The sequence below is a fragment of the Crotalus tigris genome, unplaced genomic scaffold (genome assembly GCF_016545835.1).
Source record: "Crotalus tigris isolate CLP2741 ecotype Arizona unplaced genomic scaffold, ASM1654583v1 scf7180000018785.583249, whole genome shotgun sequence".
NCBI lineage: Eukaryota > Metazoa > Chordata > Lepidosauria > Squamata > Viperidae > Crotalus > Crotalus tigris.
This window is the reverse complement of record NW_024097200.1, coordinates 472,509-499,262: the sequence shown is the minus strand read 5'-3', so window position 1 is coordinate 499,262 and position 26,754 is coordinate 472,509. Positions and strand designations below refer to the sequence as shown.

General features: G+C 45.2%; 1 protein-coding gene across 1 annotated transcript in view; it reads left to right on the top strand.

Annotated features, from left to right (window-relative positions):
• NRTN (neurturin) overlaps positions 1 to 26,754 on the top strand; it is a 66,601-nt gene that overhangs the window by 28,407 nt on the left and 11,440 nt on the right. The window lies entirely within an intron of this gene.

Sequence of the window (26,754 nt, the reverse complement as noted above, 5' to 3'; positions counted from 1 at the left end):
TATATTTCATCTCTAGTTATCGACTATGGAAAACCCCATTTCTGCCCTCTCTGGATTCTGTCATACGATGAAGGGGAAGGGGGGTGAACAAAGGGGCTTTATGGCCCTCACTTCCTTCGGTACAACTTCAAAGGGATTGAATGTGGATACCACCAAAAGGACTAAAGCAGCGGTTCTCAGCCTGTGGGTCGGGACCCCATTTGGGGTCGAACGACCATTTCACGGGGGTCGCCAAACAACGCAGTCCACCATTTTTTCCCCCCTTTTCCTTGGCTGTGCTACTCCCTTTTATTCTATTGGCTTTTGAAAGCCAATAAAATAGACTCTCTTGAATAGAGTCTAATTCTATTGGCTTTCCAAAGCCAATAGGAATTGTCCAGGCTGTCTCCGCCCTGCTGAGCCCGCCAAAAGTCCCATTCTGCAAACGGTGCTGCATCAGTTGAGTAGTCCTCGACTTACGACCGGTTGAGTAGTCCTCGACTTACAACCGGTTGGGGGGCGTGGCATTAAAAAGGTTGAGAACCACTGGACTAAAGCATAACAGTGGGGCCATCAGCTTTCATCTACTCCTCTCTGAAGTCTCCCTTCCACTGGCAGTGAGGAAAAAGGAGGTGGAAATGTAACGCCTGGGATTGTCGCTGGAAAGATGGTGGGGTGGGGCTGCTGGGGACCCCTTAAAATCTTGAACCGTAGGGCTTGGTCCCCAGGTCCTGTCTAGAACGCCTGCAACCATTTTCTCTTAATAAAGGATGCCTGTTGGAAGAAATATTCCAAGAGTTCTGTCTTCTTAAGATGCAAAGTGGGCTGGGTCCTTACAGTAAGATTGGTTTGGCATGATTTATTTTTAACAAATCCATGCTGGCTTTTAAAAATTATAACTTTATTTGTTTCTAGACGTTCACAGATCTGTTTTTTGATTATTTTTTTCTGGTATCTTCCCAGGTACTGATGTTAGGCTGATTGGTTTATAATTTCCTGGATTGGTTTCCCCCCTCTTTTTTTTGAAGATGGGAACCACATCAGTTCTTTTCCAATCCTCTGGTAGTTCTCTGATGCTCCAAGATTTTTGGAAAGATATGGTGCAATGGTTCTGAGATAATATCTGCCAGCTCCTCCATAACTCTGGGATGTAATCTGTCGGGTCCCAGTGATTTATATTCGTCACGGTCAGACAGATGTTCTCTTACCATGTTCTTGCTTATTTTAATTTTTATTACTAGTCTGTCTTTTACAGTTATGTTTTTGTGTGAAGACTGATGCAGAGAATGAGTTAAGCAGCTCTGCTTTCTCTCTGTTGCCTGTTACTTCCTTGCCATCTTCTCTCTTTAGTGGACCTACAGTTTCCTTGACTTTTTCCTTGTTGTTAATATATTGGAAGAAACTTTTATTTATTATCTTTGACTTTTGTTGCAAGTCTTTGTTCAATTTGCTAAGCCTTTGCTTTGCTGACTTCATCTTTGCAGATTCCCTTCCTGATTTATGTGTCCCTCTTTGCAATTTTTGCACTTGTCCTTTTTGTCTTTAAGTTTATCAGAGAGATCTTTCTTTGTGCAGCCATGCAGGTTTCTTCTTGGATTTCTTGTTTTTCTTTTTCAGTGGTATTGTGGTGATATGGGCTTTTATGATCGTATTTTTCAGAGTTTCCCACGCATCTTGAGTCGTTTTCCCCTTTAGGATTTTCATCCATGGAATTTTGCTTAGGCTCTCTCTTGAGTTTGTTAAAAATTAGTTCTTTTAAAGTTGAATTTCTGGTATTTAATTTCTGGTAGCATAGGGAGTTTGGCACCAGGTGTACAGGCAATCCTTGACTTACAACCATTCATTTAGTGATGATTCAAAGTTACAACTGTCCTGAAAAAAGCGATTTATGACTATTTTTCACTCGTATAACTGTTGCAGCATCCATGTGCTCATGTGATCATGGCAAATGGCTCAAATTTATGACAGCTGTAGCGTCCCAGAGTCTTGTGATTACCTTTTACCCCAAAGTCATGCTTTTGTGTCTAATGTAGGACTAGAACTCACCATCTCCTGGTGATTGGCCCAAAGTCACCCAGCTGGCTTTCATTCTGAAGGTGGGACTAGAATTCACCATCTCCTGGTAATAATAATAATAATAATAATAATAATAATAATAATAATAATAATAATAATACAACAGACAGTAAGTGCCGCCTATGCAAAGAAGCTGAAGAAACAGTGGACCACCTGGTAAGCTGTTGCAAGAAGATTGCACAGACTGACTACAAGCAGCGGCATGACAAAGTAGCAACAATGGTGCATTGGAAGATCTGCAAAAAATATCATTTGCCTGTAAGCAAAAACTGGTGGGATCAGAAAATAGAGAAAGTCATAGAAAATGATAAAATTAAACTGCTCTGGGACTTCAGAATTCAAACAGACAAGCACCTGCAACATAACACCCCAGACTTAACAATTGTCGATAAGAAAGACAAAAAAGCCTGGATAGTGGATGTGGCAGTGCCTGGAGATAGCAGAATAGAAGAGAAAGAACTGGAGAAGATAACAAAATACAAAGACCTACAAATAGAAATAGAAAGACTGTGGCAAAAGCAAGAAAGGGTAGTACCAATAGTAATAGTCTCCTTGGGTGCAATCCCAAAACAACTGGAGCACCACTTGAACACCATTGGCATTGACAAATTCGCTATTAGTCAATTGCAAAAGGCGGCCTTACTAGGAACTGCTTCCATCCTGTGACGATATCTGTAATACCATCAAACATCCACATCTGCCTATCCCAGGTCCTGGGTAAGGACTCGACAGGTAGACAAAATGCCAAATCCAGTCTGAACATCTGGCTGACTGTGCGATGATCCATAATAATAATAATAGTAAAGTTGGAAGGGACCTTGGAGGTCATCTAGTCCAACCCCCTGCTCAGGCAGGAAACCCTATACCATTTCAGACAAATGGCTGTCCAGTCTCTTCTTAAAAACTTCCAGGGTTGGAGCATTTACTGCTTCTGGAGGCAGGTGGTTCCACTGGTTAATTGTTCTCACTGTCAGGAAGTTTCTCCTTGGTTCTAGGTTGCTTCTCTCCTTAAATAAGTTTCCATCCATTGCTTCTTGTCCTGCCTTCCGGCGCTTTGGAGAATAGCTTGACTCCCTCTTCTTTGGGGCAGCCCCTGAGATACTGGAAGGCTGCTATCATGTCCCCCCTCGTCCTTCTCTTTGTTAAACTAGACATCCCCAATTCCAGCAACTGTTCCTTATATGTTTTAGCCTCCAGCCCCCTGATTATCTTTGTTCTTCTCTGTACTCTTTCTAGAGTCTCAGCATCTTTTTTACATCATGGTGACCAAAACTGGATGCAGGATTCCAAGTGTGGCCTTACCAAGGCCTTGTAAAGTGGTATTAACCCTTCACGTGATCTTGATTCTATCCCTCTGTTCATGCAACCCAGCACTGTGTTGGCTTTTTTGGCAGCTGCAGCCCAAAGTCAAATCAGTTGGCTTTCATGCCTAAGGCGGGACTAGAATTCACCGTTTCCTGGTTTGATTGTATCGATCTTCAGAAAGACATTAAAAAAAAAACTGGGTTTCCCCCCCCCCCCCTTGCTGTTGGAGCCGGGATGAAGGGGGCACGAGTGCGAATCCTGGTCACCTCTTTGGCAGTCTGCGGTTTCTAACGAAACGTGTTCTCTTCCCCCGTGGCTCGTGGCCAGCCGTTCCCAGAATTGCCGTGCTCGCGTCGGGCAGCTGGATCGGTCCCATCAATCCATCGGCTAGAATGTGCAGTGCCCAGGAACCGCTGCCGAGAGCCCTGGGCGGGGCCAGCCTGGGCTGTGCCAGCTGGATTCCAGCAGCGCCATTCAGCTTGTGCAAGCTTCGGTGGGGGTGGGGGTGCGTCTGGTTGAGACCTGTGTTGGCACACCTCCCCTGGCACCGTGCTTTGGCAGCCCCGGTGTGCCCCGGTGCCCTGCCAGGGAGAGGGTGGACGGTGTTGAAGGCTTTTGAGCCCCTTCATCAATATCTTGCAAGTCAACAGACCGCTTGAAAAGATGGAGTGTGTGTGTGTGTGTGTGTGGCCTTGGGCAGTGCCAGCTGGAAAGTCCCCTTCAGGTCTTCCAGGGAGGGTAGAGGGCTCCAGCCTCCTTGCCAGCCCTTGGTGGAGGTCTTAATTTATTTATTTATTTTATTTTTTATTTATTTTTAAAATTTGTAAGCGCCCCACTCCCGAAGGACTCTGGGCGGCTAACAATAAAAACACATAAAACATAACAAAACAACAATACAAAGACAATCATCCAGGGGTTAGGTTTTATAAACCCCAGGTTTATAATAATAATAATAATAATAATAATAATAATAATAATAATAATAAAGTTGGAAGGGACCTTGAAGGTCATCTAGTCCAACCCCCTGTCTTCAGGCTGCTTTCTTGGTTACGTCCTTGCGGGGCACCAAAATTTGGAAAAGTGGAATCGATGCAAGCTGCCTCTCCCAGGGCTTTGTCTCCCCCCCCCGTGACCCCCAGCCTGGCAGCACCCCGACCCTGACCAGCAGTCCTGGGCTAGGCTTAAGATGGCTCCCCCGGGTTCTAAAGACCCCCACCCCCGGGTTAGCCCAGACCTCCCAAATCAGGTGCCCTTAAAATGTGCATGGTTGAGCGGTCCAGCTGTCCATCATCCCCAGTTGTCCAAAGGCCAGTCTGGCTGGGGATTCTGGGTGGGGTGGATGGGTAGAGAAAGGGGGCTGGATTCACCAAACAGCTGTCCAGGCACTTTGAGGGCCAGAGGGAGGCTGAGCCTGTCCCTCTTCCGCCTGACCATTTGCAAACCAGGTTTCTCTGCTTTAAATAATAATAATAATAATAATAATAATAATAGGCACTACCTTGACGTGGTTGTGGGGCTTGTGTACTCTGAGGAAGATGAGAGCTATGCCAGAGGTTCAACCATACTGGACAGGTCTCATCAGAGGAGTCAGACAAAGAGTGTCTCTCCCATAAAAAATATGGTGAGACGTAAATTTCAGAATGCCATACCGGCTCGGATGTCGCCCGGGTTAACAAGGTCCGCGCTAGATATTGGAGTTCCTGGATATCTGGTGAAAAATGGGTTACAGGACTCAGGACTGTTGGCTGAGCAACCAGGGCCAGCAGCTGCAGAACTACTGGAAGAAAAGGTGTTTACCCGTCGCAGATACACAGTGATGGAAAACAAAGAAATAATGATCTGTTACTACAGATCAAGTCCAACAAGAAGAGGATATCTAAAACGAATGCACCAGTTCTGGAAAGAACAACATCCAGAATCAGAAATAACAGAACAGAGACTAGCAGATCAACGCCGATTTATAATACGAAATAAAGTATTCACAGAAACAGAATTGGACGAACTGCAAAGGTTTACCCAGGGCAAAGAAATCAAAGCCTTACCAGAAGTAATTCAGAATGTAGAGGCAAACCAGGGGGAGTTGGCAGTGAAGGAATCCAGCAGAGATATACAACTGTTCTCATTTGGAAACCAGGCACCTCTCCTCAGGAAGAACAAAACCCTCTAACTAAAGAAATAAAAGAATTGAAACAAAGAATAACTGAGCATCTAGAACAGCACAAAAACAACAGAATAAGGCTGCCTGCATTGAAGCTTGTTCCAAAGAAACAGCTAGCACAAGCATTAAAAGATGCAAATACTGCAATATCAAGTATAAGCACCAATTCACTGCAAGAAACAAACCAACTAATGTACAGCACAGCTGCAGTTATAACAGAATACCTGGGATGCAAAATCAACAAAGAAGAAAAACAAACAAACAGTGCACCAGAAAAATGGAAGGTTAGACTAGAAAATAAGATCAGCAAGTTAAGATCACATGCAAGCAAGCTAGAACAGATGAAAGAAAAGAAGCTGAAGAACAAGAAGACCAAAGAATACCTAATCAAGAAATACCACTTAGAAACAAGGAAGATCAAGGAAGCACTGGAAATAATAAAGCAACAAATAACAGCTATAGCCAGGAAAATCAGTAGATATGAAGCTCGAATTGCAAACTATAGGCAGAACCTCCAATTTCAATCCAATCAGAAACGTTTCTACCAATCCATCAATGGAGAAACTGCAAGGAATCAGTCAGTACCTGACAAGGAAGAAACAGTGCAATTCTGGAAGCAGATATGGGATAACCCAAAGAAATACAACAAGGATGCAGCTTGGTTAAAAGAGGTGGATGCAAATAAAACAGAAGTTGAAATGAAAGAACTAGTAATAACAACAAAAATGGTAGAAAAAAGAGCAAAGAAAATCAAAAATTGGTCAGCACCAGGTGAAGATGAACTGCATGGGTTTTGGTTGAAACATCTAACTGTTATACACCCACTCATTGCCAAGCAGTTCAACAATATACTACAAGGAGGAGAAATTGAAAAGTGGCTAACAACTGGGAAAACCTACCTAATAATGAAAAATCCAGCAAAAGGGGCAACACCAGGTAACTACAGGCCAATTACCTGCTTACCAACAACTTTCAAATTACTAACTGGTGTGGTAGCTGATGCAGTACAACAGCATCTAGTTGAAAACAATCTCTTTCCACCTGAGCAGAAAGGAAACCGCCCCAATAGCAGAGGAACAAAAGATCAACTCCTAATAGACAAAATGATCTTGGAAAACTGCAAGAGAAGGAAGACCAACCTGAATGTGGCATGGATTGACTACAAAAAGGCATTTGACTCTCTGCCACATGATTGGATAATCAAGTGCCTAGAAATAACAGGAGTAAGTAGAAACATCAGAAAATTTGTGCAAAAATCGATGGCACAATGGAAGACACAGTTGCAGATCAATGGTGAGAGCTGGGAGAGGTTAATATCAAGAGAGGAATATTTCAAGGAGATTCATTATCACCATTACTATTTGTTATTGCACTGTTTCCTCTGTCAACAATACTGAATAACTCAGGACATGGTTATCAAACATCAAAAACATCTGCTAGACTATCCCACCTCCTTTACATGGATGATCTGAAGCTGTATGGAAAAACATCATCTGAAATAGAATCGCTGCTCAACACTGTCCGTATATATAGCCAAGATATTGTAATGGAGTTTGGCTTGGACAAATGTGCCACACTTACTATCAAACAAGGAAAAATAGTGAAAACTGAAGGAATCAAGATGCCCCACGAAAATAACATTAAGAGTCTGGATGAGGAAGAGTACTACAAATACTTGGGTATCCTTCAAGCTGACAACATCAAGCACACTGAAGTCAAGAAAAAGATTAGAGGTGAATACATCAAGAGAGTGAAGAAGATCTTAAAGTCCAAACTCAATGGAGGAAATACCATAAAGGCAATCAACACCTGGGCAATCCCAGTCATTAGGTACACAGCTGGAATAGTGGACTGGACTCAAGCAGAACTAAAAGCAATGGATAGGCAGACCAGAAAAATAATGACAATGAATCATGCCCTTCATCCACGCAGTGACATTGATAGACTTTATCTACCAAGGCAAATAGGTGGGCGTGGAATGCTACAAGTACATCAGATGGTTGAAGAAGAAAAAATGGCTTTGGAAGAATATCTGAAGAACAATGATGAAGATGCACTGAAATTAGTATATCAGGAAGGCTTACTAACTACTGGAGAGACCAAACTGGCCTACAAGAAAGACCAAATGAAGAACAGAATAGAGGCATGGGAAGACAAAGCACTACATGGCCAATACATTAAAAAAATAGCTGGGAAAGCAGATAATAATAAAACCTGGCAATGGCTAAGAGCAGGAAAATTGAAGAAAGAGACCGAGGGACTAATTCTGGCTGCACAAGACCAAGCCTTAAGGACAAATGCATACAAAGTCAAAATTGAGAAGACAGCAACAGACAGTAAGTGCCGCCTATGCAAAGAAGCTGAAGAAACAGTGGACCACTTGGTAAGCTGTTGCAAGAAGATTGCACAACTGATTACAAGCAGCGGCATGACAAAGTAGCAACAATGGTGCATTGGAAGATCTGCAAAAAATATCATTTGCCTGTAAGCAAAAACTGGTGGGATCATAAAATAGAGAAAGTCATAGAAAATGATAAAATTAAACTGCTCTGGGACTTCAGAATTCAAACAGACAAGCACCTGCAACATAACACCCCAGACTTAACAATTGTCGATAAGAAAGACAAAAAAGTCTGGATAGTGGATGTGGCAGTGCCTGGAGACAGCAGAATAGAAGAGAAAGAACTGGAGAAGATAACAAAATACAAAGACCTACAAATAGAAATAGAAAGACTGTGGCAAATGCAAGCAAGGGTAGTACCAATAGGGTACTATTGGGTGCAGTCCCAAAACAACTGGAGCACCCCTTGGACACCATCATCGGCATTGACAAATTCGCTATTAGTCAATTGCAAAAGGCAGCCTTACTAGGAACTGCTTCCATCCTGCGACGATACCTGTAATACCATCAAACATCCACATCTGCCTATCCAGGTCCTGGGTAAGGACTCGATAGGTAGACAAAATGCCAAATCCAGTCTGAACATCTGGCTGACTGTGCGATGATGAATAATAATAACAATAATAATAAAGTTGGAAGGGACCTTGGAGGTCATCTAGTCCAACCCCCTGCTCAGGCAGGAAACCCTGCACCATTTCACACAAATGGCTGTCCGGTCTCTTCTTAAAAACTTCCAGTGTTGGAGCATTCACTGCTTCTGGAGGCAGGTTGTTCCACTGGTTAATTGTTCTAACTGTCAGGAAGTTTCTCCTTAGTTCTAGGTTGCTTCTCTCCTTGATTAGTTTCCATCCGTTGCTTCTTGGCCCCTCGGAAGCAAAAGTCTGCCAATGCCCCTAAACATGGCTGCCCTTTTGGGGGGGGGGAAGGGTGGGGGAGAGGGGTGGAAAATTTCTCTGCAAGTAGTGCAGCAGATCAAGTACAGAAATGAAGCTGCACGTGTGTTTGTGTGTGTGTGTTTCTGGGTGACTATTTTGCCCGTAAGGTGTTGGTCTCCCCCCCTACCCACATTCACGCGTCTTTCTCACCTGCAGTGAGTTTGAGAGCACGTAGAGCAGTGGTTCTCAACCTTTTTAATGCCGCGACCCCCAACCGGTCGTAAGTCGAGGACTACTCAACCGGTCGTAAGTCGAGGACTACTCAACTGGTGCAGCACCGTTTGCAGAATGGGACTTTGGCGGGCACAGCAGGGCAGAGACAGCCTGGACAATTCCTATGGGCTTTTGAAAGCCAATAGAATTAGACTCTATTCAAGAGAGTCTCTTCTATTGGCTTTCAAAAGCCAATAGAATAAAAGGGAGGAGCACAGCTAAGGAAAAGGGGGGGGGGAAATGGCGGACAGCGTTGTTTGGCGACCCCCGTGAAATGGTCGTTCGACTCCAAATGGGATCCCGACCCACAGGTTGAGAACCGCTGACGTAGAGGCAACTGCTTGCAGGAGTGTCCAATGGAGTGGGGTCTGTTTCCATCCCCAGTAACGGGGGGTCCCTCTCCCCCAGTTGGGTTGGGGCTTCCAGATGCCCATCCTCTGAGCCAGTCACATTCCTGGCTCAGAGGATGTGAGGGGAGCAGCTGGGGATGATGGAGGGGGTCTTCAGGGACCCCTGGATGGCAATTCCAGCTTTCAAGCATCCCCTCTCCTCCCCCTCCAGGCTTAAAATGTGCCCGCTGTAATTTCCAGCTAGAGATGGGAAGGGTGGGGAAAAAAAAAAAACCTTGGAAAAATTGGGGAGAAAAAAAAAATAGGGTTTCCAACGCCGTTTGCAAAAAAAAAAAAAGCACCCAGAAAATAACTCATTCACCCCCTCCCCCATTTTTCCAGTTTTTTTTTCCTAAGCCTTCCAGTGTTTTATTTCCAGCTGGTGGAAACTGCATCCCAAGCCGTTTTTTTTTTCTCCGTCCATTTCTCGGGGTGACCTTTGCACCCCTCCCTGCGTGTCAGCCCTCCCCAATAATTCTGTTTCCCTAATTTTGCAGTGCTTGATTCCCCCCCCCCCCTTATTCTGAGATTGCAAAATTGACTTTGTCCAGATTGGTACTTCTTCTTTTTTTTTTTTTTTTTTGCTGTGTCTTCTTGAGTTGGTTTCTAGGGCTTTGCTATTTTATTTTATTTTTTTAATTTTTATCACTGGACCATTTGTAACCTGTGGGAGGTTTTCCGGGTGGGGGTGGGGGTGGGCTAGCTTGGCTCGCTTTCCGTGGCACGCCTACGTTTGCTTGCTCACTCCTTGGCCAGGGATGGTCCCCAGAGGAGGAGAGGCGGCGGGGGGGGGGGAGGGAGGGAGGAGGGGGTCTCCTCCTTGATCTATGAACCTGGATGTGAGAAGTTTTATATCCAAATATATTTTATTCTTTATACTGTTTCCACCATCCCTTAAAATATTAACAGAATCCACCATGGTCTGAGGATCAGTGGTCTCCATTAGGTAATCGAGCTGAAATTAAGTTAATTAAAATTAGCAAACTACCTCAAACTCCCCAAATAAATTACCTGGAACCTCATCCACGTATCAAAGGATAAGGTCTGCAAACACAAATGGAGTTAATCGAATTAACTTCCCAGAGGAACTGCATGTTCACAAGAATAAACGTCACAGACCTACCTACACACACACACACACACACACACACACCCCTCAAGTGTCATCCTAGAATCAGCACGTAGACACTTCCACACCCCAGACAGTCTCCCCTATAAAAGTCTGTCCCTGAACCCCATTTCTCTGCAGATGCCCCTAAAGGCAAACACTTTGCTTTTAGGAATAGATCTTTTTTCTTTCCTCACAGCTGTCTGGATCCCTTTTTTATTTGTTCTTGCGCAGTTGGAACCCCAAATTATTCTTCTCACACGGAGGTGTGGGGAAGTGTGCTAGATTGAAGGGGACGGGAAGGGATCCGTGCTAGATTGAAGGGGACAGGAAGGGATCTGTGCTAGATCGAAGGGGACGGGAAGGGATCTGTGCTAGATCGAAGGGGACAGGAAGGGGATCCGTGCTAGATCAAAGGGGAAGGGAAGGAGATCTGTGCTACATTGAAGGGGATGGGAAGAGGATCTGTGCTAGATTGAAGGGGACGGAAAGAGGATCTGTGCTAGATCGAAAGGAACGGGAAGAGGATCTGTGCTGGATTGAAGGGGACGGGAGGGGGATCTGTGCTAGATCGAAAGGAACGGGAAGAGGATCTGTGCTAGATTGAAGGGGACGAGAAGGGGATCCATGCTAGATTGAAGGGGACGGGAAGGGGATCTGTACTAGATGATCCAAAGAGGACTTTGGGCGATGTTTTGGGCCTGGATTGAGGTGCTTAAGATGAAGAGGCTTCAGAAATAAATCTGTTCTTAATCATCTCCTAAAAGTCTATTTTCCCAGCCCACGCACTGTAATTAATGGGAAAGAGGCACGGTGAGTGGATAAGGAAGGGGAAATCCACCAGCATCACCCTTTCTCCTGGCTGGGAGAAACTCTACCGGTTGCATCCCCGCCTGCTCATCCCAGATTGTCATGGACGGCTGGTAAGAGGATTTGGAAGGGCTCTGAATGCGAATGCTACAAGGGCACACCTGGAATCCTGCATCAGTTTTGGCCATCAGGGTACAAAAAAGATGTTGAGACTTTGGAAAAAGGGCAGAGAAGAGCAACAAAGATGCTTAGGGGCCTGGAGACCCTCTACCATCTCAGACAAGGGGCGGCCCAGTCTCTTATTAAAAGCCTCCAGTGATGGAGCGCCCACAAGGTCTGGAGGCAAGCAGTTCCACGGGTTAGTTCTTCTCCCTGTCAGGAAGTTTCTCCTTAGTTCCAGGTTGCTTCTCTCTTTGGTCAGTTTCCATCCCTTGTTTCTCGTCCTGCCTTCTGGTGCTTTGGAGAATAGCTACACCCACCCACCCACCCACCCACCCACACACACCATCGTCTTCTTTGGGGCAGCCCCCTACCCCAATATTGCACTACTGCTATCATCTATCTCCCCTACTCCTTCTCTTTTGTTAAACATAACTAAGTTGCCTCCTAACTCTGTGGGGGTAAAAACATCATGGAGCATCTTCAAAAACATTTCCAGCTCTGAGGCTGGGCAGAGAAGAGCAACAAAGAGGATCAGGGGCCTGCAGGCTGAAACATACAAAGACCGGTTGCTGGAACTGGGGATGTCTAGTTTAATGAAGAGAAGGATGAGGGGGGACAGGATAGCAGCCTTGCAGTCTTTGAGGGGCTGCCACGGAGAGGAGGGGGGGGGAGGTCAACCTATTTTCCAAAGCACCTGAAAGCCAGACAAGGAACAGGGGATAGGAACTGATCAAGGAGACATTCAGCCTGGAAACAAGGAGACATTTCCTGACAGGGAGGACAATCCACCAATGGAACAGCTTGCCACCAGAAGTTGTGGGTGCTCCATCGCTGGAGGTTTTTAAGAAGAGACTGGACAGCCCCTTGTCTGAAACGGTATAGTATTTCCTGCCTGAGCAGGGGGTTGGACTAGATGACCTCCAAGGTCCCTTCCAACTCTTGTGATTCTGATTCCGAATCGGATAGCGGTCTTCTGAAAAACCTCTGGTGTTTTTGTTCTGTGTCCATCTCGGGTGTCTTCCCGTTGGGACATGCCTGCACGGCTTTTCATTCAAGAAATAAAAAGCTGCTGGGAGGGGGGGGGGGCTTGGCAAGCCTCCTTCGCCCAGTTCTGCCAAGAGACTCTTACCGACTCTGGGGCCAGCGGATGGATGGGAGATAAATCATAATTTCCCTCTGAGCTGAATCCTTTTGGGGTTGGCCAAGATCAACGCTGGGAGGTGGGGGGGGGGCTGACTGGCTCTTTCCACCTTGGAAGTGGGATGGGACGTGTCTCTTCCAGGTTTGCCTCCCCCCCCCAAGACAATTTGTTGACGGGTGCCTGCCGCCAAACGATCCATCATGCAAACAATAGGGGGGCTTTCTTTCACCCCAGGTTTTGCTGGAGGAGATTCAGAGCTATCGGGGAAGGGATGTGTGTGTGTGTTTGTGTGTGTGTGTGTGTGTGTGTCTGAGAAGGAAATAATTATCTTCCATGTCAGGACAAAAAAAAAAAGAAAAGAAAGAAATGTATGTCTTGGCGGAATCGGACAAAGACTTGAGTGTCTGTTAGGGCCCAACGCTCCAACTGAAGGCCAAATTCAGACAAGTCGGGGCCTGGAACGGCCGGTCCATCCTCTCCCGTAAAGGTGGAGCTGCTGCTGATGTTTGGCATCTCAGCTCCAGCGGTGGGACACCTTCATCTGCGCTCGGCTGGGCTACTGCCACGCGCTCGGCATGGGGCTGCCTTTGAAGGCATCCCAGGAGCAGTGTCCATCAATCAGCTGGAAGGACCTCAGAGGTCTTCTAGTCCAGCCAGGCAGATGGTTGTCCAGCCTCGTCCTAAAAACCTCCAGCAATGGAGCGCCCACGACTTCTGGAGGCAGGCTGTTCCACTGGTCGATTGTCCTCGCTGTTAGGAAGTTTCTCCTTAATTCCAGGTTACTTCTCTCCTTGGTTAGTTTCCATCCGTTGTTTCTTGTCTGGCCTTCTGGTGCTTTGGAAAATAAGTTGACCCCCCCCCTTCCTCTTTGTGGCAGCCCCTCAGATATTGGAAGGCTGCTATCCTGTCCCCCCCCCCCAGTCCTTCTTTTCTCTAGACTGGCCATGCCCAATGGCTGCAACCGTTCTTTGTATGTTTTAGTCTCCAGGCCTTTGATCATCTTAGTTGCTCTTCTCTGCACTTTTTTCAAAGTCTCAACATCTTTTTTGAAATGGTGTGACCAAAACAGGATGCAGGATTCCAGGTGTGGCCTTACTAAGGCTTTATAAAGTGATATTATATTATTATACTATACTATGTATTAATATACTATGCCTATGTGTACATATGTTTGATTATTAGCTATTCAGAAAGATTGCTTTAAATCAAAGAATAGAATAGAATAGAATAGAATAGAATAGAATAGAATAATGATAGAATAGAATAGAATAGAATAGAATAGAATAGAATAGAATAGAATAGAATAGAATAGAATAGAATATGGAATGGAGAATGGAATGGAATGGAGATAGAATAGAATGCAGAATAGAATAGAATAGTGGTAGAATATAGTAGAATAGAATTCAGAATTAGAAGAGAACATAGAATAGAACAGAACAGAATAGAAATAGAGCAACATAGAATAGAAAGGAACAGAACAGAACAGAATGGAAAGGAACAGAACAGAACAGAACAGAATAGAATAGAATAGAATAGAACAGAACGGAATGGAATAGAATAGCAGAGTTGGAAGGGACCTTGGAGGTCTTCTAGTCCAACCCCCTGCTCAAGCAGGAAACCCAACACTATATGTGTGTGTGTATATGAAAAATGGCCACAAGTCACTTTTTTCAATGCCGTTGTAACTTTGAATGGTCACTAAATGGTCACTAAACGGACTGTAGCCGAGGGCTACCTTTCAGCAGATCCAGAGAAAATAGAGAAAAATATATCATTTAGTTTAGTTCATTTAGTGGCCGTTCAAAGTTACAACGGCATCTCAGAAGTTTTTAAGAAGAGACTGGAGAGCCATTTGTCTGAAATGGTGTAGGGTTCCTGCCTGAGCAGGGGGTTGGACTAGATGACCTCCAAGGTCCCTTCCAACTTTATTATTATTATTATTATTATTATTATTATTATTATTATTATTATTATTATTGTTGTTATTATGGATCATCGCACAGTCAGCCAGATGTTCAGACTGGATTTGGCATTTTGTCTACCTATGAGTCCTTACCCAGGACCTGGGATAGGCAGATGTGGATGTTTGATGGTATTACAGGTATCGTCGCAGGATGGAAGCAGTTCCTAGTAAGGCCGCCTTTTGCAATTGACTAATAGCGAATTTGTCAATGCCAATGGTGTTCAAGTGGTGCTCCAGTTGTTTTGGGATTGCACCCAAGGAGCCTATGACTATTGGTACTACCCTTGCTTGCTTTTGCCACAGTCTTTCTATTTCTATTTGTAGGTCTTTGTATTTTGTTATCTTCTCCAGTTCTTTCTCTTCTATTCTGCTGTCTCCAGGCACTGCCACGTCCACTATCCAGACTTTTTTGTCTTTCTTATCGACAATTGTTAAGTCTGGGGTGTTATGTTGCAGGTGCTTGTCTGTTTGAATTCTGAAGTCCCAGAGCAGTTTAATTTGATCATTTTCTATGACTTTCTCTATTTTATGATCCCACCAGTTTTTGCTTACAGGCAAATGATATTTTTTGCAGATCTTCCAATGCACCATTGTTGCTACTTTGTCATGCCGCTGCTTGTAATCAGTTTGTGCAATCTTCTTGCAACAGCTTACCAAGTGGTCCACTGTTTCTTCAGCTTCTTTGCATAGGCGGCACTTACTGTCTGTTGCTGTCTTCTCAATTTTGACTTTGTATGCATTTGTCCTTAAGGCTTGGTCTTGTGCAGCCAGAATTAGTCCCTCGGTCTCTTTCTTCAATTTTCCTGCTCTTAGCCATTGCCAGGTTTTATTATTATCTGCTTTCCCAGCTATTTTTTTCATGTATTGGCCATGTAGTGCTTTGTCTTCCCATGCCTCTATTCTGTTCTTCATTTGGTCTTTCTTGTAGGCCAGTTTGGTCTCTCCAGTAGTTAGTAAGCCTTCCTGATATACTAATTTCAGTGCATCTTCATCATTGTTCTTCAGATATTCTTCCAAAGCCATTTTTTCTTCTTCAACCATCTGATGTACTTGTAGCATTCCACGCCCACCTATTTGCCTTGGTAGATAAAGTCTATCAATGTCACTGCGTGGATGAAGGGCATGATTCATTGTCATTATTTTTCTGGTCTGCCTATCCATTGCTTTTAGTTCTGCTTGAGTCCAGTCCACTATTCCAGCTGTGTACCTAATGACTGGGATTGCCCAGGTGTTGATTGCCTTTATGGTATTTCCTCCATTGAGTTTGGACTTTAAGATCTTCTTCACTCTCTTGATGTATTCACCTCTAATCTTTTTCTTGACTTCAGTGTGCTTGATGTTGTCAGCTTGAAGGATACCCAAGTATTTGTAGTACTCTTCCTCATCCAGACTCTTAATGTTATTTTCGTGGGGCATCTTGATTCCTTCAGTTTTCACTATTTTTCCTTGTTTGATAGTAAGTGTGGCACATTTGTCCAAGCCAAACTCCATTACAATATCTTGGCTATATATACGGACAGTGTTGAGCAGCGATTCTATTTCAGATGATGTTTTTCCATACAGCTTCAGATCATCCATGTAAAGGAGATGGGATAGTCTGGTAGATGTTTTTGATGTTTGATAGCCATGTCCTGAGTTATTCAGTATTGTTGACAGAGGAAACAGTGCAATAACAAATAGTATTATTGAACAATGTGACTCCTGGCTGTTTTTCACACTTATAACCTTTGCAGCATCCCCATGATCACGCTTTGGCAACTGACTCACACTTATGACCGTTACTAAGGCTGATTCATATACTTTGGAGAATAGCTTGACTCCCTCTTCTTTGGGGCAGCTCCTGAGATATTGGAATACTGCTATCCTGTCCCCCCTCGTCCTTCTCTTCGTTAAACTAGACATACCCAATTCCAGCAACCGTTCCTTGTATGCTTTAGCCTCCAGTCCCCTGATCGTCTTTGTTGCTCTTCTCTGCACTCTTTCCAGAGTCTCAACATCTTTTTTACATCGTGGTGACCAAAACTGGATGCAGATATTCCAGGTGTGGCCTTACCAAGGCCTTGTAAAGCAGTACTAGTAACGTCATGTGGTTTTGATTCTATGCCTCTGTTTATGCAACCCAGGATTGTATTGGTTTTTTTGGCTGCTGCCACATACGACTGGCTCACGTTTAAGGGATCGTCCACTAGGATTTTTGTATTGCAGAAAATCTGTTGCAGGCTAACTCACTGCCCACTGCCAGGGGTTCGATCCTGATTAGCCTTCCATCCTTCCCAGGTCAGTAAAATCAGGACCCAGATTGTTGGGGGCAAAGAGGCTGAGTCTGTAAACCGCTTAGCAAAATGAGGACCCAGATTGAAGTCTTAGTACCGCTTTATAAAGCCTTAGTAAGGCCACACCTGGATCCAGGTGCATCCAGTTTTGGTCGCCACATTACAAAAAAAGATGTTGAGACTTTGGAAAAAGGGCAGAGAAGAGTAGCTAGGATGATTAAAGGCCTGGAGACAAAAAGATATGAAGAACGGTTGCAGGATTTGGGGATGGCCAGTCTAGAGAAAAGAAGTGGAAAAGGGGGGACATGATAGCAGCGTTCCCAGTATTTGAGGGACTGCCACAAAGAAGAGGAGGGGGTCAAGCTATTCTCCAAAGTGCCTGAAGGCAGGACAAGAAGCGACGGATGGAAACTGATAAAGGAGAGAAGCAACCTGGAACTAAGGAGAAACTTCCTGACAGTGAGAACAATTAACCAGTGGAACTGCCTGCCACCAGAAGCTGTGAATGCTCCAACACTGGAGCTTTTTAAGGAGAGACTGGACAGCCATTTGTCTGAAATGGTATAGGCTTCCCTGCCTGAGCAGAGGGCTGGACTACATGACCTCCAAGGACCCTTCCACTCCTGTCATTCTGTGTTCCACGAAGGGCCCATTGCAAAAAGGGAAATTATACATGGGGATAAAGTCATCCTTTTTTTATTCCCAGTCGGAAGGGGAATGTTATCCAGGAAGGGGGGGGGGCTTATGTTGAAAGACTTGGGGAACCGGCTGGATGGGATGAATTCGGGTCTTGCTGGCGACAATGCTGATATTGCCCCCCCCCCCCGAGTTCCCCAAGTACGCTTGAGAACCTTCGCAGGGGTTCGTGGTGCCCACAAGAACAACTGTTTTTACTTACACCCTGGAAATTAAAAAAAAAATGGGGAAGGGGGGGGGGCTTGGAAAGAAATAGCGAGCTAGTCAGCCTGTTCTATTTTTCTGCTGGAGATTCCCTTCCCTTCTCGTAATAGTAGTAGTAATAAAGTTGGAAGAGACCTTGGAGGTCATCTAGTCCAACCCCTTGCTCGGGCAGGAAACCCTACACCATTTCGGATAAGTGGCTGTCCAGTCTCTTCTTAAAAACCTCCAGTGTTGGAGTATTCACCGCTTCTGGAGGCAGGTTGTTCCACTGGTTAATTGTTCTCACTGTCAGGAAGTTTCTCCTTAGTTCTAGGTTGCTTCTCTCCTTGATTAGTTTCCATCCGTTGCTTCTTGTCCTGCCTTCAGGTGCTTTGGAGAAGAGCTTGACTGCCTCTTCTTTATGGCAGCCCCTGAGATACTGGAAGACTTCCTATCATGTCCCCCCTTGTCCTTCTCTTCGTTAAACTAGACATACCCAATTCTAGCAACCGTTCTCCTCCCCCCTGCCCTCCATTTTGCAAAATGTCTTCAAGCTTTCTTTCTAATCCTAGCCTTTTCCTAAACATCTTGACAATGTCAGACAGATGGGTACAGGATAGTGGCGGGGGGGGGGGACGTAATTGGAAAAACAGATCCATCAGCACTGCCTCTCCGCTGCCAGACTCAGCCTCCTTCCTTGAGTTTTGTAAATGGTGGTTGCTTGTGATCCTGCTTTATTATAAAGGTAGATCTCACTTACCGACTGCCTTGCTTAGTGACCGTTCGAGGTTAGGACGGCGTGGGTCAGGGGCCGGCTGAGAACCTAAGTTCCTTACTTCTAATCCCACCCTGAGGCATGAGCTCACCAGGAGACTGGGAATCCTGGTCTTGTCTTAGGCGCCAAAGCTGGTTAAGGGAGTTTGGGTCAATCACCGGGAAATGGTGAGTTCTAGTTCCGCCTTGGCATGAAAGCCAACTGGTTGATATTGGGCCAATCACTGGGAGATGGTGAGTTCTAGTCCCGCCTTAGCCATGACTTTGGGCCAATCACCAGGAGATAGTGAGTTCTAGTCCCACCTTAGCCATAAAAGCCAGCAGGGAGAGTTTGGGCCTATTGCCAGGAGACAGTGAGTTCTAGTCCCGCCTTAGCCATGACTTTGGGCCAATCACCAGGAGACAGTGAGTTCTAGTCCCACCTTAGCCATAAAAGCCAGCAGGGAGAGTTTGGGCCAATTGCCAGGAGACAGTGAGTTCTAGTCCCGCCTTAGCCATGACTTTGGGCCAATTGCCAGGAGACGGTAAATTCCAGTCCCCCCCTTAGACATGACTTTGGGCCAATCACTGGGAGACGGTGAGTTCTAGTCTCACCTTAGCCATAAAAGCCAGCAGGGAGACTTTGGGCCAATTGCCAGGAGACGGTGAGTTCTAGTCCCGCCTTAGCCATGACTTTGGGCCAGTGCTGGGATTCAGATATGTAAACAACCGGTTCTCTGTGTGGATGCCACTTCCAGAAGTCCGTTGTGGGCCTGGGCAATAAAAAAAATTAGCTACCGGTTCTGCCGAAGTGGTGCGAACTGGCTGAATCCCACGACTGCTTTGGGCCAATAACCAGGAGACGGTGAGTTCTAGTCTCACCTTAGCTATAAAAGCCAGCAGGGAGATTTTGGGACAGTTACTAGGCGACAGTGAGTTCTAGTCCTGCCTTAAGCGTGGAAGCCAGCTGGGTGACTTGGGCCAGTCACCAGGAGACGGTGAGTTCTAGTCCCGTTTCTTTATAAAAGCCAGCTGGGTGACTTTGGGCCAATCACCAGGAGAGGGTGAGTTCTAGTCCCGCCTTAGGCAGGAAAGCTGACTTGATGACTTTGGGCCAATCACCAGGAGAGGGTGAGTTCTAGTCCCGCCTTAGGCATGAAAAAGAACTGGGTGACTTTGGGCCAATCACCAGGAGAGGGTGAGTTCTAGTCCCGCCTTAGGCAGGAAAGCTGACTTGATGACTTTGGGCCAATCACCAGGAGAGGGTGAGTTCTAGTCCCGCCTTAGGCATGAAAAAGAACTGGGTGACTTTGGGCCAATCACCAGGAGAGGGTGAGTTCTAGTCCCGCCTTAGGCAGGAAAGCTGACTTGATGACTTTGGGCCAATCACCAGGAGAGGGTGAGTTCTAGTCCCGCCTTAGGCATGAAAAAGAACTGGGTGACTTTGGGCCAATCACCAGGAGACGGTGAGTTCTAGTCCCGCCTTAGGCAGGAAAGCTGACTTGATGACTTTGGGCCAATCACCAGGAGAGGGTGAGTTCTAGTCCCGCCTTAGGCACAAATGTGAATTTAGATCAGTCCTTCTCTCTCAGCTCAGCCTACCTTGCAGGGTTATTGTTGTGGAGGGAAAAAGAAGTAAGTAAGGAAGCCCAGAGGTGAGAAACATCTTCTGAAGTGGTGTGTGTTTGTGTGTGTGTGTGTGTGTGTGTGTGTGTGTGTGTGTGTTGTTCCAACTAAGGGGAAGTCTTGCATTCATGAATGTGTGAGGAATTCAGGCAGCTTTTCCACCAAATTTCTCGGCCTAAATATCAGATGGAGAATCTCAAAAGACTATTTGTAGTCACGTTTTGAAAAAAACAACAGCCATTTCTCCCAGCCCCCGAAAGAGAGATGGCCAATGTTGGCCAGAGGAGACACCTTTATGTCCAAATGATGACCAGCTTCCTGAAAACAGGCAACTTTTAAACCAGGGGGACTTCAACTCTCAGAATTCCTAGACAGAAGCCCACACGTCTTAAAGTTGATGAATTTGAGAAACGTGGAACACCTGGAATAGGGCAGCCAGTTTTGGTCATCACCACGATGTAAAAAAAAAATGTTGAGATTCTAGAAAGAGTACAGAGAAGAGCAACAAAGAGGATCAGGGGACTGGAGGCTAAAACATATAAGGAACGGTTGCTGGAATTGGGGATGTCTAGTTTAATGAAGAGAAGGACGAGGGGGGACATGATAGCAGTGTTCCAGTATCTCAGGGGTTGCCCCAAAGAAGGGGGAGTCAAGCTATTCTCCAAAGCCCCTAAAGGCAGGGCAAGAAGCAACGGATGGAAACTAATCAAGGAGAGAAGCAACCTAGAACTAAGGAGAAACTTCCTGACAGTTAGAACAATTCACCAGTGGAACAACCTGCCTCCAGAAGCGGTGAATGCTCCAACACTGGAAGTTTTTAAGAAGAGACTGGACAGCCCTTTGTCTGAAATGGTATAGGGTTTCTTGCCTGAGCAGGGGGTTGGACTAGATGACCTCCAAGGTCCCTTCCAACTTCTATTCTATTCTATTCTATTCTATTCTATTCTATTCTATTCTATTCTATTCTATTATTATTATTTTGTTATTCTATTCTATTCTATTCTATTCTATTCTATTCTATTCTATTCTATTCTATTCTATTCTATTCTATTCTATTCTAATCTATTCTATTCTATTCTATTCCATTCCATTCCATTCCATTCCATTTCATTCAGCAGGAGAGGACCAATCTAGAAATAAGGAGGAATTTCCTGACGGAGAACAATCAACCAGTTCACTTCAGAAGGTTAAGTGCTCCATCAAGATCCCGCAAAGTATTAGTACCGCTTTATAAAATCCACACCTGGCATACTGCAGCCAATTTTGGTCACCATATCACAAAAAAGATGTTGAGAGTTTGGGAAAAAATTCAGAGAAGAGCAACTAAGAGGATCCAAGGAGACTGGAGGCTAAAACATACGAAGAACGGCTGCAGGAACTGGGTTTGGCTAGTCTAAAGAAAAGAAGAAATAGGGGAGACATGATAGCAGCATTCCAGTATCTGAGGGGCTGCCACAAGAAAGAAGAGGGGGTCAAATTATTCTCCAAAGCACCAGATGGAAGGATGAGAAACAATGGTTGGAAACTGATCAAAGACAGAAGCAACCTGGAATTAAGGAGAAACTTCCTGACAGTGAGGACAATTAACCAGTGGAACAGCTTGCCACCAGAAGTTGTGAATGCTCTAACATTGGAAGTTTTTAAGACAGCCACTTGTCTGAAATGGTAGAGGGTCTTCGGCTTGGACCTGGTGTCTGGACTAGAAGATCTCTGAGATCCCTTCCAGCTCTATTCTGATCGATTTATTGGATTCTCTTAACCTTCAGTTCGAGTCTGTCTTCCGGAGGATTTGAATTCAGCACCTCGGAGGAAGATGTGCCACATTTGGCCAGAAAAGGAGGTTTTCTTCTCTTTACTCCATCTTCCCTCCTCAAGGCTAAAATCCGGGGGGGGGACGGGGGGGGCTGAGATGAATTCTAAGCAACTGAAGCACATCAAAATACTTTTTTAAATAACCCCCAGGGCAGGAAACAATATGTCAGGGTGCATTAAAGCGGAAAAGCCATTTCCCCTTAAAGTAGCAGATTGGGGAAGAGAGAAACCAGAGTGCTCATTTTTAAAAAGGGGGAAAAAAAACAACAAGAAAAGAAAGAAGGAGCCGAAATAAAATCCTTTCCGAGTGTTTTTAAATTTGGTGAGCGATATCCATTCTCACATCTTTGCCACAGGCCTGCGAGGTAGGGCCTGCTGGGATAATTATGGGTAGTCCTTGACTTAACGACCACAAAATGGCACTCAGAATCTCCATCCCAAATCATGACCATCGCCAATGTAATCGGACTCGATTTTATGATGTTATTTTTGGGGTGAAAATGGTGGTTGTTAAACGCAGGCCTGTATCGCTTCATATTTGTGTAGAAACTGCCCCCCACAAAAGACAACAACCCCAAAACATTGTAAATCGTGGCCACGTGACCACGGAACGCCGGCTGTAAAGGCGCTGGAATACAGTCATCGCAATAGCAATAAGGACTTAGTCTTATATACCGCTTCACAGCCCTTTTACAGCCCTCTCTAAACGGTTTACAGAGTCAGCCTATTTGCCCCCAACCATCAGGGTCCTCATTTTACTGACCTTGGAAGGACGGAAGGCTGAGTCGACTTTGAGCCGGTGAGAGGATCGAACTGCTGGCAGTGGGCAGAGTCGGCCTGCAATGCTGCACTCTAACCACGGCGCCACCAGGGCTCTTTACAAGAGAAAGGAAGGAAGGAAGGGAGGAAGAAAAAGGAGAGAGAAAGGAAGAAGAGGGAGAGAGAAAGAGGAGTGAAATAAAGAGATAGAGCAGGAGAGATAAAACGTGGAGAAAAAGAAGGGAAGGGAGGAGAGGGTAGAGGGAAAGAAAAGAAAGGTAGAAAGAAAAGAGCGCGAAGGAAGGGGAGAGGGACAGAGGAAGAGAGAGAATAGCAACAGCACTTAGACTTATATACCGCTTTCACAGCCCTCTCTAAGCAGTTTACAGAGTCAGCCTATTTGCCCCCAACAATCTGGGTACTCATTTTACCGACCTCGGAAGGACGGAAGGCTGAGTCAGCCTTGAGCTGGTGAGATGATCGAACTGCTGGCACTGGGCAGAATTAGCCTGCAGTACCCCAGGCTAACCACTGCGCCACCGCCTCTCTTGACCAGGGAGAATAATTTATCCTCTGCATAAATAGAGGTGTGGATTTTTGTTTTTTTGTGAGAGGATCGAACTCCTGGCGGTGGGCAGAATTAGCCTGCAATATTGCATTCTAATTACGGTGCCCCAACGGCTCATATGGAAACCATAGTAGCTCTTGGGGGGGGGGGTGTCGTAACATTAAGCAACTTCATTAAGCAAGGACCACTGGTTTTCTAGATCAGGCGCTGGAGGTTCAACACAGGAGCTAAAAGGCCCGTCATGTTTCTCGGCGGCTGGTCCCTTCCTCCCCAGCGCAGGAACCGAATAGAATAGAATAGAGCTGGAAGGGACCTTGGAGGTCTTCTAGTCCAGCCCCCTGCTCAAGCAGGAGGACCTATACCATCTCAGTCAGGTGATTGAGTCAGTCAGGATCGAACTCCTGGCAATGGGCAGAATTAGCCTGCAATGCGGCAATTTCACCACTGCGCCACCATGGCTCTATTTTTCCTGTTAATTTTTAAAAAAAAAAATTTTTTTTTTAATGAACTGATGGATATGTGTTTATTCCAAGCATGTTTAAGCATGTGGAAGTTTGGCCAAACTCCCCTCCCCCCCGAAATGCTGGGACACGGTGAGCTGACTTGCAGATCAGAGGGTTGATGGTCATGATCGAACTCCTGGCAATGGGCAGAATTAGCTTGCAATGCTGCATTCTAACTACTACACAACCATGGCTTGCCCTCCCTCCCTCCCTCCCTCCCTCCCTTCCTACTTACAACTAGCACTTAGACTTATGCACTACTTCGCAGTGCTTTACAGCTCCCTCTAAGCGGTTTACAGAGTCAGTCTATTTGCCCTTAGCAATCTGGGTCCTCATTTTACTGGCCTCGGAAGGACAGAAGGCTGAGTCAAACTTGAGCTGGTCAGGATCGAACTCCTGGCACTGGGCAGAATTAGCCTGCAGTACCACATGCTAACCTGAAAACAACTGTCTTGCTTAGCAATGGAAATTCTAGTTTTGATTGTGATCGTAAGTCGAGGATCGTGAAGACAGTCCCTTTCTCTTCCCTCACCGTGGATAATTTTCATTACGACCCTCGTGATGATGGAGACCAGGTGTTTAACTTTTATGCAGTGTCTTCAGATTTTCCGTTGTGGCCCACATTATGCCAGACTTAATCCTCTTCTGAATTTGATGCTCAAGTTTGAAACGAGGGGGAAGAAGAATGAGAAATGCAAAACTGCATTTTTTGGTGGGAAAATGGCATGGTTGCTGGTTACAAAGACGTCGTGAAAAGTCTGTGAATAATCACAATAAGAATCATTTATTAAATTTCTATGCTGCCCGAATCCCAGCTACTCTGAGCGGCATAGAAGCAGGGTCTAGTGCCACTAAGTTGTTGCGGGACAACTCAACGTTGGCAATAGTACCTGGATGGAGAGCTGGACATGCAAGTGACCGAGCAGGTGGGCAGAATGTACAGTGGTGGCTGCAGCCTGGAGCTTCCCATTTTCACATCCCCCACAGGAAGTTCCCGGCCACCACCTCCTCCCTGTCGCACGCCCCGCCCACTACCACCACCGCCAAATGGTCTGAACCCTGAACGCCCCGGAGCTCAGCACGGAAGCAATAGAGGTGATCGCGGTGGGGAATGTGAACATGCAGGATCCAATATGGGTTGGTCACCAGGGACCAGCTTGTCTTCCGAGCTTTCAGACTTGTTCTGGAGCCTGCCTTCGTGGAACGTCTTTCTAGCAGAGTGTGTGCTGTTGAAGATGTGGTAGTTACATGGCGCCTGTTGTATGTGGCTTTTAAGACAGTGATTGGGGTGTATTGATGGCTGGTTTTTAAGTTGTTGGCTGTTGTTTGCTTGTGCTGCTCAGCTCTCACCTTCTAAGTACTTGATGAGCTGGTGGTAAATCAGCATTCCTGTTGACTGATGAGGGGCCTGTTTCTCAGGCTTCAATCACTTCCCTGGCTGTTTTTGTCCCTGCTCAGCCAACAATCTTAGTAGCTGCAAAACTGAATGTGTGTCCTTGTTCATAGCAGTGTGAAAATGGGAAGCCTCCAGCTGCTGCTACTGCCGATGTTCGCTCTGCCCACCCACCTGATCACTTGCCCACCCGTCCACCTGGCTCTCCATCGTGGCACCCCCTGTGAGTTGTCCTCTCAACAAATTGCCTGTGTTGAGTTATCCTGCAATGACTCGGTGGCAGTGAGTTGACAGAGATGACTTGGTGGTAGCAAGGGGGCCACCCCCAATTGCTCGACCCCCAGTTGGCCACGCCGAGTTGTCCCCTTGTCCCATAAAGCACGGACTGTATAATTTTCCCACAGACCTAACAATTAACCAGTGGAACAACCTGCCTCCAGAAGCGGTGAATGCTCCAACACTGGAAGTTTTTAAGAAGAGACTGGGACAGCCATTTGTCCGAAATGGTGTAGGGTTTCCTGCCTGAACAGGGGGTTGGATTTGATGACCTCCAAGGTCCCTTCCAACATTATTATTATTATTATTATTATTATTATTATTATTATTATTATTATTATTATTATTATTATGGATCATTGCACAGTCAGCCAGATATTCAGACTGGATTTGGCATTTTGTCTACCTATCGAGTCGTTATTATTATTATTATTATTAATAATAATTAATAAAATAATAATAATAATAATTATTATTATTATTATAGGGTACTAAGGAAAATCACTTGCAAAACAGGAGAATGTTAGTGCAAAACTATGTGCATTGGATAAGGTGATACAAAATTCATCTGTTAGGTTGGGAAAATATTATCTGATTGGAGTTTTTTTAAAATATTATTTTTAAAAATCAAACTAAATTGCAGATAGTGCTCCACTTACAATCATTTGTTTAGTGATCGTTTGAAGTTACAAAGGCACTGAAAAAAGTGACTTTTGACTGGCATGTACATTTACGACAGTTGCAGCATCCCCGTGTTCACGTGATCCAAATTTGGGCGCTTGGCAACTGGCATGTATTTATGACGGTTGGAATAATCCTGGGGTCACATGATCATCATTTGTAACCTTCCCAACCGGCTTCCGATAAGCAAAGTCAATGGGAGAAATCAGATTTGTTTAGTGACTGCAGGATTCACTTAACAAGCATGGCAAAAATGGGGCAAAATTCACTTAAACAACCCCCTTGTCTAACAATAGACATTTTGGCCTCAGTTGTGGCTGTAAGTGAAGAACGGCCTGTACATAAAAAAAAGCAACCCGTTTCATTTATTTATTTTTTTATTTTGTTGGTTTTTATCAATATGAGTAGAAGCGTTTGCAGGGGGAGTCAAGAAAAGTCAAAATGGAAGCTACTATCTAGCGATTGAAGCCTTAAACTTTTTTTTTTTTACAAGTGTCTTGACTTTTTGGAAACACACACATACGACACATCGTATAAGCTGGGCAAAAGTCTTTCCTAGATATTTTTCAGCAGTTAAGATAACCCCTGTAG